Below are 12,936 nucleotides of genomic sequence, written 5' to 3' on the forward strand. Positions count from 1 at the left end.
GAAAAAACTATGTATGCCTTCCTTACATCAGCCGATGTTGCTTTATTTATTCCTTCAATCAGGTGGTTAGAAACAGTCTTGCTACCTTTTCCCATTAAGAAATTGGAATGTATATATTTGTGAGTCTATGCTTCACTAGTGCCACTTTTATAGTAATCACACTTTCAATATCTATGCAAACAGGGATGCTCAATTTTAGTGGAACTGCACAAAAAGTCCAACTGGTTCAACATTAGGAGCATGTTTTTTTCCAAACCTTTATATCCAATTGGTGGCACTATGAGTTGTTCATTATGAAGGTACATTGTTTGCTACTATCTTGCTACTCTTTTTGTACTGTCATTAGATAGTAATACTAGTGGTGTGCATGTGAATTTATTGGCAGGGTGGACCTACATTGGAGGTGCAGGACAGGATTCCATGATTGGATGCTCAATTTCGGTTGTATTGAGTTCACCTCTTCCATCACTGCGAACATGGATATCCGTGATCTGATGAAGAATAGGCGCTATATTTCTGCTCTGAACCAGCAAATCAATTCAGTATGAAATTGTCCAGGGCAAAACATAACTGTATCAGATTGTCCAGTGCAGAACATGACAGATGCTAAGCGGAAGAGACATGTTTAAACCGAAAATACATGGTGTGGTATATGTTTACTAGCTGCTTGATATTTGTGCCGACAGAGATGTCTGCCCGTTGCTATTTGGCAAACAAACAAAGTGTCCGCAATTTTGGTTGAGCTGCACAAGAGAATAGTATAGTCAATGCATGCAGTGCCATTTGAAAATAGACACATAAAGATTTGATAGTCACATCATGGACTGCAGAAAAGTAGTACTGTACTATTTATTGGCCAACACTAGGTGCTTCATTGCTTTGGTCTGATTATACAATGGGCACCATTTTGCCTAAGTTAAAGTGTGTATTCCGAAAATAGTCTCGCGGTGTGATCGAGAGAAGACCAAATCATATTGCAGTGGATGTTCCTCCATCATGTTTGGTTCATTCTCATGGTTCCAGCTGTTGGTGAAACCACTTACGTTTGCAAGAGGATTTGTAGACTTCACAAAAAAATTGTCTTTCAGTCTGTACTGAATGTTGGCCAAGAGAAGCATCCATGTTAGTAGGAAGAACAGATGTTTTTTCTAGATCTTTGATTTTGGAGCTACATATTTGTATATGATCTGTGAATCATTTAGATGCGTTAACATATTGATCTTATGTATGGTAATCATACTAGTTAGTTTTAGTTGCGACGCAAGATCCGAAGTGGCTCATCTTTGCTTTTGGAGGTACATATTTGTAGATGATCTGTGAATCATTGAGATGCATTAACAGTTACTTATTTCTGTTCGCTCAGTGTTTACAAGTTACTGATCGATCACTAGCTAGCCTACTAATGCGCTCCTGGCAATTTTATTTGCGACGCAATATCCGAAGTGGCAGTTTTTTGGATAAAAATGCCTACTACCCGATCCTACACGGATAAATAGCGGATCACGCACGTACTACCTCCTTTCCGGTTTGCAGGGTTCAATTCAAGAAACGACCTACTCGATCCTACATGAATAAATAGCGGATCACGCACGTACTAGTACCTCCTTTCCGGTTTGCAGGGCTTAATTCAAACCTCTCACCAACCAAGGTACTCAGTCCATCCGGGTTTATTAGTCCCGTGAGCAAAGCAGCAAGACCAAGGCATGGCAATAATTAACGGCATGCAGAAGTTTAAGCCTAATTAATTCCAGTGATTTAAGTGGTTGCATGCGTGCCCTCGGCTGCGACTCGTTGCATGCTGCTCCGCGTACTGGCTACGAGCGATTCTGAGTGCCTGCATGCAGCCGGCCGTAATTAAGGCAGCTAGCTGATGCGAAAAAAGATGCGCTTTAATTGTTGTGGGCTTTTTAAATCCGTGGAATCATTATTGACAAGGAGGGAGATGATTCGAGTGCACTCGTTTGACCGCCATGCGGGCGTGCGACCCAGACGGGACGGGACGGCACAGTCATAATTTCAGTTTCTCTAGTTTTCCACGGCAAGCTGGCGCGCTAAGCCATTATGCATTGAATTCCGATGACCGTCGCGCTACCTTCCGCCTATAAGTACTGTTTCCCGGCCTTCTCCGGTGGCACCGTGACCCAACTCGCCATATCCTCATAAGCCCCCACCGACCCGACGTCGATCGCCACGTCCGCCATGCCCCCGCCCGTCCGCGGTAGGCGACGCCAGAGGCGGTCACCGCCGGAACTAGTGTTCGGTTTTTCACCGGAAGGCAGACGGAGGGAGGAGGCATTCTATCTATCTTCAGATGGCAATGCGGAGATCAAGGAGTTGTTGGAGCGCAACTGCCTGGCCGAGGAGCAGGAGTTGTTGGAGCGCGACTGCCTGGCGGAGGACCAACGTATCACCGATTTGTGCCGCCAGCGGGACAGGGAGCAGCAGCGCACCGACTCTCGAAGTAGCAAGCAGAGCGCCCGCAACTGGGCCGACTACGTGGAGGTCCGCGCCCGGCAAATAGCCCTGGAGGCTGTCGGGCACGCACGCGTTCGCGACGCTGATTTTTACTACCAGCTCGTCAAGTGGGTGTCCCGCTTGGAAGCCAAATCTTCGGTGGACCACGCCGGCATGGAAAGGGCCACCGCGCGCGAGCAACGCGCCCTATCCGAGGCGAGGCGCAGGACGCCGGTGCCGGCGTTTAGCGTGTACCAGAGATGGCGGCCGGCATCGTCTAGTTAGGTAAGAGTACGTTAGTACTTGTAAGCTACTAGAATATTAGTGGGAGTAGATAGTTAACTTGGCTATGATGGTTGTCAACGTGGAAGTTTAGTACTCTATATGTGGATCAGACCTGTTACTTTGCTCTGAATGTTGAACTTTCCGTTTGAACGTCTGGAATGGGCTGTTATTTTTTTAAATGGGTTGTATTTGTCCTCCACGGGTTTAGAGGCTGACTTGTGGGCCTACCAAGTTGACGCGTACACAATCAGGAGATGATTGTACGTGGAGAGGATGACAGCAGGGACCCGCCAAGGTCATGGCAGTACGCAAGCAAGTGCCTCCTTATTTCAAGCCCATAAAAAAATGGCTCCTTCTAGTGGATTTCTGACATGTGGGTCCCATGCCATTGTCAACGTAGTCAATAAACGAGAGAATTGCACAACGAGCGGCTGACACCCGGGACCCAGCAGCTCGCCCAGTTACTTTTGTTTTGGGTTAATTTGATAAATGCCACTCCAAATCTGGTGTATCCGAGAAATGCCACTGCAATTCCCAAACTTTGTAAAATGCCATTTCATGCCATTTCTAGTGGCATTTTTCGAAGTCTGGAGTGGCGTTTTTCAAAGTTTGCAAACTGCAGTGGCGTTTTTCAAAGTTTGCAAAAGTTGCAGTGGCATTTTTCAAAGTTTGGAAATTGCAGTGGCATTTTTATGAATCGCCATAATTGGAGTGGCATTTATCTAATTTATTTTTGAGACGAAAGCTGGGTGCCAACTGGGCTATGCGGGACACTCTGGCCTGTCTAGACAGCCCTTTCTTTTATGTTTACCACAGACCAGCCCAGTAGTTTTTTTTTCTGAAAATGGTTAGCCCAGTTTTTTTGTGACTTGTCAAGTAAGTCACTTTATCAGGCCTGTTGGGCTGCAAATCTTTCAAGACGAGGAGAGAGCTTCATTTGGCTGGCCGAGAAAATGGCCTATCAGTAATGAGAAACGGGCTCTACATTTTTTAAACACGTCAAACCGGCAATTAGTTTCAAATATCTTTTTTTTCATTTCAAGATTTTAAATTGCATTGATTTTTATGCGTGGACAATTTATTGGATTTTATATTGATATACATTTATTTTTAAAATCAGTCTGAATGTGACTCGAAATTTCGGGATTAAAAACAGTTCAGACCGCACCGACATATGCAAAATTTCGTATAATTTTTTAACCGTGGCCACAATATGGGCTGTAATGCTAACAAAAATAATATGGGCTCCAAAAAAACCCGTAAGAATTAGCAAATGGGATGTAAATTATTTGAAATAATGGCAGATGGCATGTATGCTGTTTTCCATAGATTTGAGGCTTTCCTAAAAAATGGTTGACGCACAAGCAATGACTGTTGGATGTCCATCCAACGGCCGTCGTGCTTCTTCAATCTCTGCTCTTCCTGCTCCAGCCGCTCAAACAAGCGGCGGCGGGACTGCCTACTGCCTCCTCCCCGCGGCCGGCTGTGCTGCCTCGCAGGCCTCACCGCCCCACCGTACTCCCATCGCTGGCCTAGCCATCCCTCTACTCACCCACAGTCCCACACCTGCTGTTATTCTCCGGCGACGGCAGACGAACCAGTAAACCCTCGTACAGTCGTACTCCCCTCCGCATGGGAAACAACTGCCGAGTCTTCCCTGGCTCCGTGTATTTCCCTTCCTAGGCCTCGCTGTCGTCCACCGCCCTGGTGCTCTCGGCATGGCGTGGTCAACATGGTCAATGACCGACATGCATCTGAAGTGGACTGTACATGGAGAGGCCGACAGCTGGGTCCATGGCTGCACGCCAGGAAATGCCTCCTTATTACGCGCAAAATAATGATTCCTCCACCTGACATCAGGGACCCACCGAAAGGGCCTCTGTATTTCCCGAGAAAAACGTTACCGCCGCTGACAGCTCAGACCCACCAGCTATATCTTCGCACGCAAGGAAGTGCCACCTTATTACGCACAATAAAATGAATACTCCCCCTGCTAGCTGGGACCCAGTATAGTGGGCCTACTAAGTTGACGGGGACGAAGGGCTTTGTCAACTTAGTCAATATGCACGATTTTAGCTCGACTGACCGTACGATATCCATCCAACGGCCGTAGTGCTTCTTCAACCTCTGGTCTTCTTGCTCCAGCCGCCCAAAGCAGCGCCGGTCGTTCCGCCTGCTCCTGCCTCCCGTGGCCGGCTGTGCTGCCGCGGAGGCCTCACCGCCCCCATACTACTCCCACCGCTGGCCAGGCCATCCCTCCACTCCACTCATCCACACCCCCTGTTATTCTGCGGTGACGGTAGCGCAGCCGAACCAGTGAACCCTCATACTCCTCTCCGCGTGGGCATCCACTTCCACCTCTTCCCCGGCTCCGCGTCATTCCCTTCCTAGGCCTCGCCGTCGTCCACCGCCGTGGTGCTCTCGGCGCCGCGTGGTCAATGTGGCAACTATCGAATTCCATCGAAAGAATACTGTACGTGGAGAGGCTGACAGCTGGGTCCACGACAGCCGCAAGGAAGTGCCTCCTTATTACGCGGAAAATAATTATTCCTCCACCTGACAGCAGGGACCCACCGGACGGGCCACCAGTATTTCGCAAAAAAAAACCTTTGCCCCTGACTGCTAGGACCCACCGGACGGGCCACCGTATTTCGCGAAAAAAATGTTCCCCCCGCTGTCAGCTCGGACCCACCAGAAGTGCCTGCTTATTACGCACACAAAAATGAATACCCCCCTGCTAGCTGGGACCCACCTTGGTGGGAGGCTGACTTGTGGGCCTACTAAGTTGACGGGGACGGAGGGCTTTGTCAATTTAGTCAATATAAACTATTCTAGCTCCAGTGACCGTAGGATGTCCATCCAACGGCTGTAGTGCTTCTTCAACCTCTGGTCTTCTTGCTCCAGCCGCCCAAAGCAGCGCCGGTCGTGCCACGTGCTCCTGCCTCCCGTGGCCGGCTGTGCTGCCGCGGAGGCCTCACCACCCCCTACTATTCCCACAGCTGGCCAGGCCCTGCGGCGACGGCAGCCTCACACCGCAGCCAAACCAGTGAACCCTCGTACTCCTCTCCGCGCGGGCTTCCACTGCCGCGTCTTCCCCGGCTCCCCGTGGTCCCCTTCGTAGGCCTCGCCGTCGTCCACCGCCCTGGTGCTTTCGGCGCGGCGTGGTCAGTTGAAATTCAAAAGGAGATACCACCATTCACATTGAGTTGAATCTTAGTCGGGTTACAAGAAACAAAAGATACAAGTGCGTCAATGTAGGTTATGCACACATAGGGTAGTGGCACTTGCTTATTAGAAATGGCAACTCAACATAGGAAATGAATAAAGGTGTTGGAATTGCACTGCGTGCGTGCAAGTCGGTAACTTCACAAAACTTGCCCATACTATTGATAATTTCAGACCTTCATGTTGTTGCTGAGGAGTCTATCCAGTAGTTTGGAGAAGGGCGCTGATATATGTGGTTTCCTTGGAACCGGAAAGGGGTTGAATGTCCCACCTAGAGAATTTTCCGCAATGCTTGGAAACCCTAGCATATACACAAGACATAGGGGTACATTGATCAATAAATATGTAGTAGCTCTTACTTGATACATACATGGTTATATGCATCTCCGCCGAGAGTAAATGTGTGGATAGGCACTTTGGAGATGAAGTTCTCCATCAAAGAAGTCACCCTTGTTTATCAGTCCATCTGAGAAGAACAAGATGATGCCATTGTGATCATATTATGTGCCTCGGCAAGGCCTGATGCCATGTTTTTAGTGCATGTCAACCTACGCCAATCAAAATTTCCTATAGCCAGTTTCCTCTGTGTCAGCTGGGTCAACTACTTTCATGTCTGACGTGTACGTGTTTGGGGTCGACATGACGTAGATGTAACCCATGCAGCTGTTAGGAAAGTGGGTGAGCTTCTCTTGCACCAACCAAAAGATCTCATTATCCACCGTGTACCAGGCAGGGATCGAGTTAGTGCTATCAAAGGCAGAAACAATCACAACATTGAGTGGCTCCCTTCCTGCAAAACCAGTATGGATAATTGGTCATTCAGGTCACACATCCTTGTATGATAGTTCTTGATGATCACTCCTAAACTCAGATTGTATTGCATGTCCCTATGTATATATACCTGAAATGGTACTAGGAGGCTTGTCATCGTCCTTCGTGGTGCCACCAAGGAGGCTATTCAGTTGCTTCGAGAAGGATGATGATAGATTTGGCTTTTCCGGAACAGGGGTGGTATGAAACTTCCCACCCGCAGAATTTGCCACAATGGAGTGGAGAACCTGGCATATATACAATACACAGGAAAAATTAAACTTATTGATAAGCTGATCATGGCTTAGACCGGGTTAGCTCTGATTCAATACATACATGGTTATATGCGTCCCCGGCGAGGGTAAATGTGTGGACGGGGGCTTTGGAAACGAAGTTCTGTGTTCCATCAAAGAAGTCTCCCTTGTTTACCAATCTATTGGAGAAGAACAAGATGATGTTGTTGTGGTGGCCGAAGCTGCTGATCATTTTATGCGCCTCGGCGAGGCCCGATGCCATGTTTTTCGTGCAAGTCATCCTGTGCCAGGCAAATTTTGCGTTGCCAGTTTCCTTTGTCCCAGTAGGGTCAACTACTTTCATGTCCAACGTGTACGTGTTAGGGGTCGATGTGAGTGTGACATAGATGTAACCCAGGCAGGTTCTGGCTAAGTGGGTGAGCTTCTGTTGCACCATCAATAAGATGCCACTATCCACCGTGTACCAGGCTCAGGTTCAGTTAGTGCAATCAAAGGAATACACAATCACCACGCCCAGCGGCCCCCCTTCCTGCGAACCAGTATGGACAATTCATTCATACATCTATATCTATATCTATATCTATACCCCTACTAATAAAGCAAGGTGTGTTTCGCTAATTTTTTCATCCGTTCACCCATATTATATTTTTGGGATTTATTTTCTAACCAAGGTGATACTATTTTTATGGCCCGTCCTAAAAATTATACAAAAAACGCATGGGCCACGTTCGCAGCGCGCACTTAAGCCTGCTCCCGCCCCACAGTAGGTTGGGCCTCAACCTGCTCTCTGCGGCCCGTCTAGGTCCCGGATTGAAACCCCACAAATGTGTTCAAAAATAAGAGCCAGGCAGCGATTCGAACGAAAGACCTATTACTTCATATCATAGGTGATTCAATGCAACAACCAACTTAGACAACTAATTGTTGTGGCTAAAATTAGGTTGTATTATATTTCTATGATTTCAAACGGGATTGGGCCTCGGGCTGCTGGCCTCCACCAGCTCACGTATATATAGCATCAATGTACAAAAAAAAAATGTACCACTAAAAAAGTATGCCGTGATAAAAAAAAATATGATGTGAGGACAACAAACCGATCGACCTGGTCATTCTCTATTGCGTTGTCATGCCTTCCTACCCTTCTTCAACCAAGAGACATGAGACTTGTTCCTTAGCTACTGATTTTCCCCTTTTCAACCTAGATGCGGATTCGATGCCTACTCTCTTGGACAGTACAGTCTCCCTTCCATTCCTTATTCAACCCAGACATGGGCAGCCCTTAGCAAGAAAGCGCTGAAGCTCCATCCTATATATCTTTTTTATACTACTAGTACTAGAGGTGGAGTAGTGGTAGAGTAGTTTATATTTTCTCTGCGTACAGTACCAGTTAGTCATGCTTCAAAACTGAACGGCACCCATTAAAAAAATAAAGGTCGATAACTAATGCGGCACCTCGGGCCAATGCGGCCATATCGCATTTTGCACGAGAAATTACACACCATGTTTCGTTGACATGTGGTCCCGTTCCAACATATCAGTGAGATGACGACGAGTAGTAGTATTTCCAAACGGATGTGTAGGCCGGGGCGCCTCTTCATGAACCGTGGCAAACTAGCAACCGTCCACCGACTCTTCGCCTTTCCCTCTCGATTTGGAACTGCTGTCGCACGCTCTTCCTCTCCCTCCTCCATTTTCCTTCAGCCCTTCACCCTTTCTTCTGCCATTGTTCGATCGTCTTCTCCATGGAGGGAACAGGCCAGAAATGACCCCGGTATTCTTGCCCCGATCTGAAAGATGACGTGGTGGAGGAACTCATTGATCGGTGCGACGTCATCACCTCGGCTAGCATGGCAGGTTCGTTCAAGCCCATTCTCGACTCAACTAATAACATCATTACAAGGAACCCAAGAGTCAAGGAGCGGTTTGATCTCCCCTATCTTCTTCGCCGAGACCCTGATGACTGGCGCCGGCACGACGGAGGCCTCACCCTGTGCAAGTCGATGCCGCTTGATAATGATACGTATGATATTAAGATGCCATCGCTTGAGGGCAAGGCTTGGGCAGGCGCAAATGGAGATTGGGTTGTTTACATTGGGTCCAACTGCGAGTGGGAACTTGTGAATATGTACACTCGTGACCGGGTTCCACTTCCAAAAATCTCAGTAGACTGCCCAGAGGTTGAGCACACTGGTATTGTACGCACGTTCAAATACGATCATGGTGACTGTCTTCTAGGGAAGATAGCAATTTGTCGACATCCCAACCTCTCTTGGAATTACAAAAACTATCAAGTTGTTGCTATCTTCGACAAGCTTGTTGCCGTCCTTGGTGGTTTGACTCGATGGATATTGCTCAAAAATCAGTTTCTGTACACGGATGAGTACTGTGATGCAATTCAATACGAGGGCCTTGTGTTTGCTGCCACCACTCGTGGCACTGTTTTTGCATGGCATCCTCGTAGTTTCGGTACGTTTGTCTTCCACCGTAATTATAATTGTTTCATCCACATGCATGCAGGTTAGCAAGTTTCTCTTTACTAATTAACCTTCTTCTTGTGTTTCCAAGGTCCTGTGAACATTCCACCACCTATACTTGAAAATTTTTATAACCAAGGGGGAGATGACGATGGTGATGATCACGAGCATGAGGACGAGCAGCACCCATATACTCTTTGGCGCCTAGCAACTAATTCCGATGGATCACCTCTTCTTGTGTGTATACAGCCCACTGATGATGTTACTGCTAAGGAAGCAGGTGTAGTCTCCCATGGTCGCACTCTTCGGACCTATTTCAACACCCGTTGCATGGTATTCGGGATGGATACTAGTGTGCTAGCGCCAACACCTTCTCCCTGGTACAGAATTGATAGTCTTGGAGAAAACTCGCTCTTCCTTGGACAAAACTATCCAATGATGGTGAAAGGCGATCCAACTGCTATTGACACAATGTTACTACCATTTATGAGAAGCAACTATGTCTATACCTCGGACATTTGGGTGGTTCCCTACCCTGGTACTGATATAGTAGGCCGCTTCAGCCTGGATGATCAGTCCTGTGTTGGTCTCCAGATCGACAATGGATGGCCCGTCCCAGAGAATCATTTGTGGTTCAAAGCAAGCATTTCCAACACCGAGGAATGGTTGAGTTGAAGTTCATTTCATTGCTTGTTATTTGTTGTGTGGTGAAACTTTAGTATTTATAATGTATCCTGGTTGTCGATGTGGGTTGATGACCTGTTGTATGCAATAAAATGATATGCCTGTGATAAAGTTACTAAATTTATGAATTGCTTTCGAGTCGCTTCTCTGAGTGAGTGGTGCGACAAGGCAAAAAAATATTTTCCGAATACATAATTGTACGTCCATTGCAACAGGTTATCGGATGAGGCCAATCAACAATAGTAGTACACTATTTGTACTAGCTTCACATGCTTCGCGCGTCGGGCGGGTGTTTTTACTGTAGCCATATGTTAATGTGTTCGCTGTATGTAACCAGCACCTCGAATCCTCGATACTAGTAGTATATAGTAAGTAGTAGGAGTAGTAGGGTGGCATGGGCAGAACAAGCATTCACGTCCAGGAGTATGGCACACGCCACCACCACGACATCCATCTGACACCATATTATTTCTTGGAGTCCGTGCTAGAGCAATCTCTTCAACCTTGTCGTTTCTCTAACTTCAGCCATCGCGTGGCGGGCGAGGCGGGGGTTTGCCGATAGTCAGTTTCCTTAACTGTGGTCCCACTTGTAAGGCCAACTCCAACGCACGACCCCAAACGGACCTCCGTTTTGCACAAACTCCAACGATAATTTTGACTAGAAAAGCAAGACCAAAGAAAACAAGAACCACAAGAATACATTTTACTACTCCTGTAAGTTGGATTAGTGCCTTCTCGATGCATTCATTGTTGATGTGCGGAGGCTCGATCTTGCGTGCTTATTTCTTCTTCGAGTGTAAAGAAGTAGACGTTGCTTCCTCGCATCTAGTCTCATGTCTAGCCTCTATTCTAGTAGGAGTATCAACAAGTGCACTAATCTCATCTCTAGCCTCTGTGCTAGCTAAAAGTGATACAACATCTACTAAATTGCGCTCTATCAATATATGGATGTACTCTTCTTCCCAATACAAAAACTTGCATCCATTCTACTCCCTCTGTTGCACAATACATGCCTTCTATTTGTCAAAATATATATGTATCTAGACATGTTTTAGTATATAGGTACATCCATTTTTGGACAAATGCAAGTCAAGTATTTTGGAACGGAGGGAGTACACAATAAAAATTTTAAGTTAGCACAACTAGTCTAATCCGAGAGTACAACTGAAGATTTGGTTGTGTTCTTCCTCCTTTTGCCGACACGTGGGACGTCCAGCATCCAGGTCGTGTCATGAAAGAAAATAGAGTGGTAGTTGCAGCCACGAGATGTGCATCTTGGGTTAAACTGTTAATAGAATCTTACTACTCTTGAGTAACTCCAAAAGCGGCCACCGAAGATCTTTATTGGATTTGTTTTTCATCACCAGCATGTCAAGGTGAAAGATGTGCAGGTTCAGTGGGTCCTCTTGCATTTTCACTGACATGTGGGACCGCATGTCAGCAAACAGACGATGGGCTCCGTGCGTTCGCTGGCTGGCTGAGAAGAGAGATAGAGGAGGGCTGAGCACGGACTGCAGGAAATTTGTTCTACGTACCTCGATATAGGCTCGATATAGTGGGGTGGCATGGGCCATAACTAGCATTCACGTCTAGCAGTACGGCACATGCCACCCACACGAGTCCCATCCGACACCAATTCTCTTGGAGTCCGTGCTACAGCCACCTCTTCTCCCTCCTGTTTTCTCAGCCATCGCACGGTGGGCAGGGTGGGGGTTTGCCGATAGTCGGTTTGCTCAACTGCGGTCCCACTTGTAAGTGAAAATGCAACACCGCACGCATTCCCGCTTGAGCGGCGTGCCGGACCAACCGTATGGGGGTGCGACGCAAACACGGCAGGCTTTTCCTTTTGAACTCGTAACTTGTAAAATTTGGTTCTGCTCCATGGCGCGACCGATAGATAGAAAATAACGATTTTGCCTAGAGTAATGAGAAGTTTGGTTCTGGTGCCGTTCATGCATGGAGTACGTACGAAAATTATGAAGTTGATGTGAAAGGTAAGATAATTACTGTAGTATCATATACTACTACATGGTTTTGACGGAAAGATAAAGATACATACGGATCCATCAACGACATCCTCACGCCCTAGTGCGCCGGGTCACCAACCGACGTGTGAGGAGCAGCGGCGTTGGCGGCGAGCTCAACGTGCTTCTGAACAATGCCGTCCAAGGTTGCCCTGCGGTCCAAGAAGGCCAGCATCCTATCGTCCTCCTCTTGTATGTAGTAGTCCTTGTGGACGATTTGCGCGTAGACGTGGGTGATTATGTCGATGGTGTCTTGCGGCACCAGGCGTTGCGCGGCGAGCGCGACCTCGAGGTGGACATTCTCCGGCGCGACGGCGGGCAGTCGCATGTCCACCAGTGCATCGAAGAGGTTGTCACCATAGTGGCCGTTGAGGGTGGCGGCCATCGCAGAGCCTGGGCTCGTCGGCTGGAGGCTTACATCAAAGTCGTCCGCAAGCTTCTTGACAACGGTGAACTTGTCGAGGAAACCGACGAGGACCTCGTCGAACAAGAAGACGAAGTTGTCGTCCAAGAGGCCCCTCGCCCTGGCGGCCTCATGCAATACTACCTGGAGACGTTCCTCGGTGCCGGGCCGCAGGCCGACGTCATGGACCACCTGGCACAGCCGGCTGATGCTCGCGCTCATCGCCTCCATGGGTCTAGCTTAGCTTCTAGACAACTGATCTTGTGATTCGAGTGATCACTGTTGCCCTTGGTTAGCGTGCGTAGGTGCGTAGGATTTTGTAC

General features: G+C 47.7%; 1 pseudogene; it reads right to left on the reverse strand.

The window, feature by feature from the left end:
- Window positions 1-6,134: 6,134 nt before the first annotated feature.
- LOC109760487 (uncharacterized) lies at window positions 6,135-7,569 on the reverse strand (annotated as a pseudogene).
- Window positions 7,570-12,936: the final 5,367 nt, after the last annotated feature.

This window comes from Aegilops tauschii, chromosome 7 (genome assembly GCF_002575655.3).
Source record: "Aegilops tauschii subsp. strangulata cultivar AL8/78 chromosome 7, Aet v6.0, whole genome shotgun sequence".
In the NCBI taxonomy this organism is placed as follows: Eukaryota; Viridiplantae; Streptophyta; class Magnoliopsida; order Poales; family Poaceae; genus Aegilops; species Aegilops tauschii.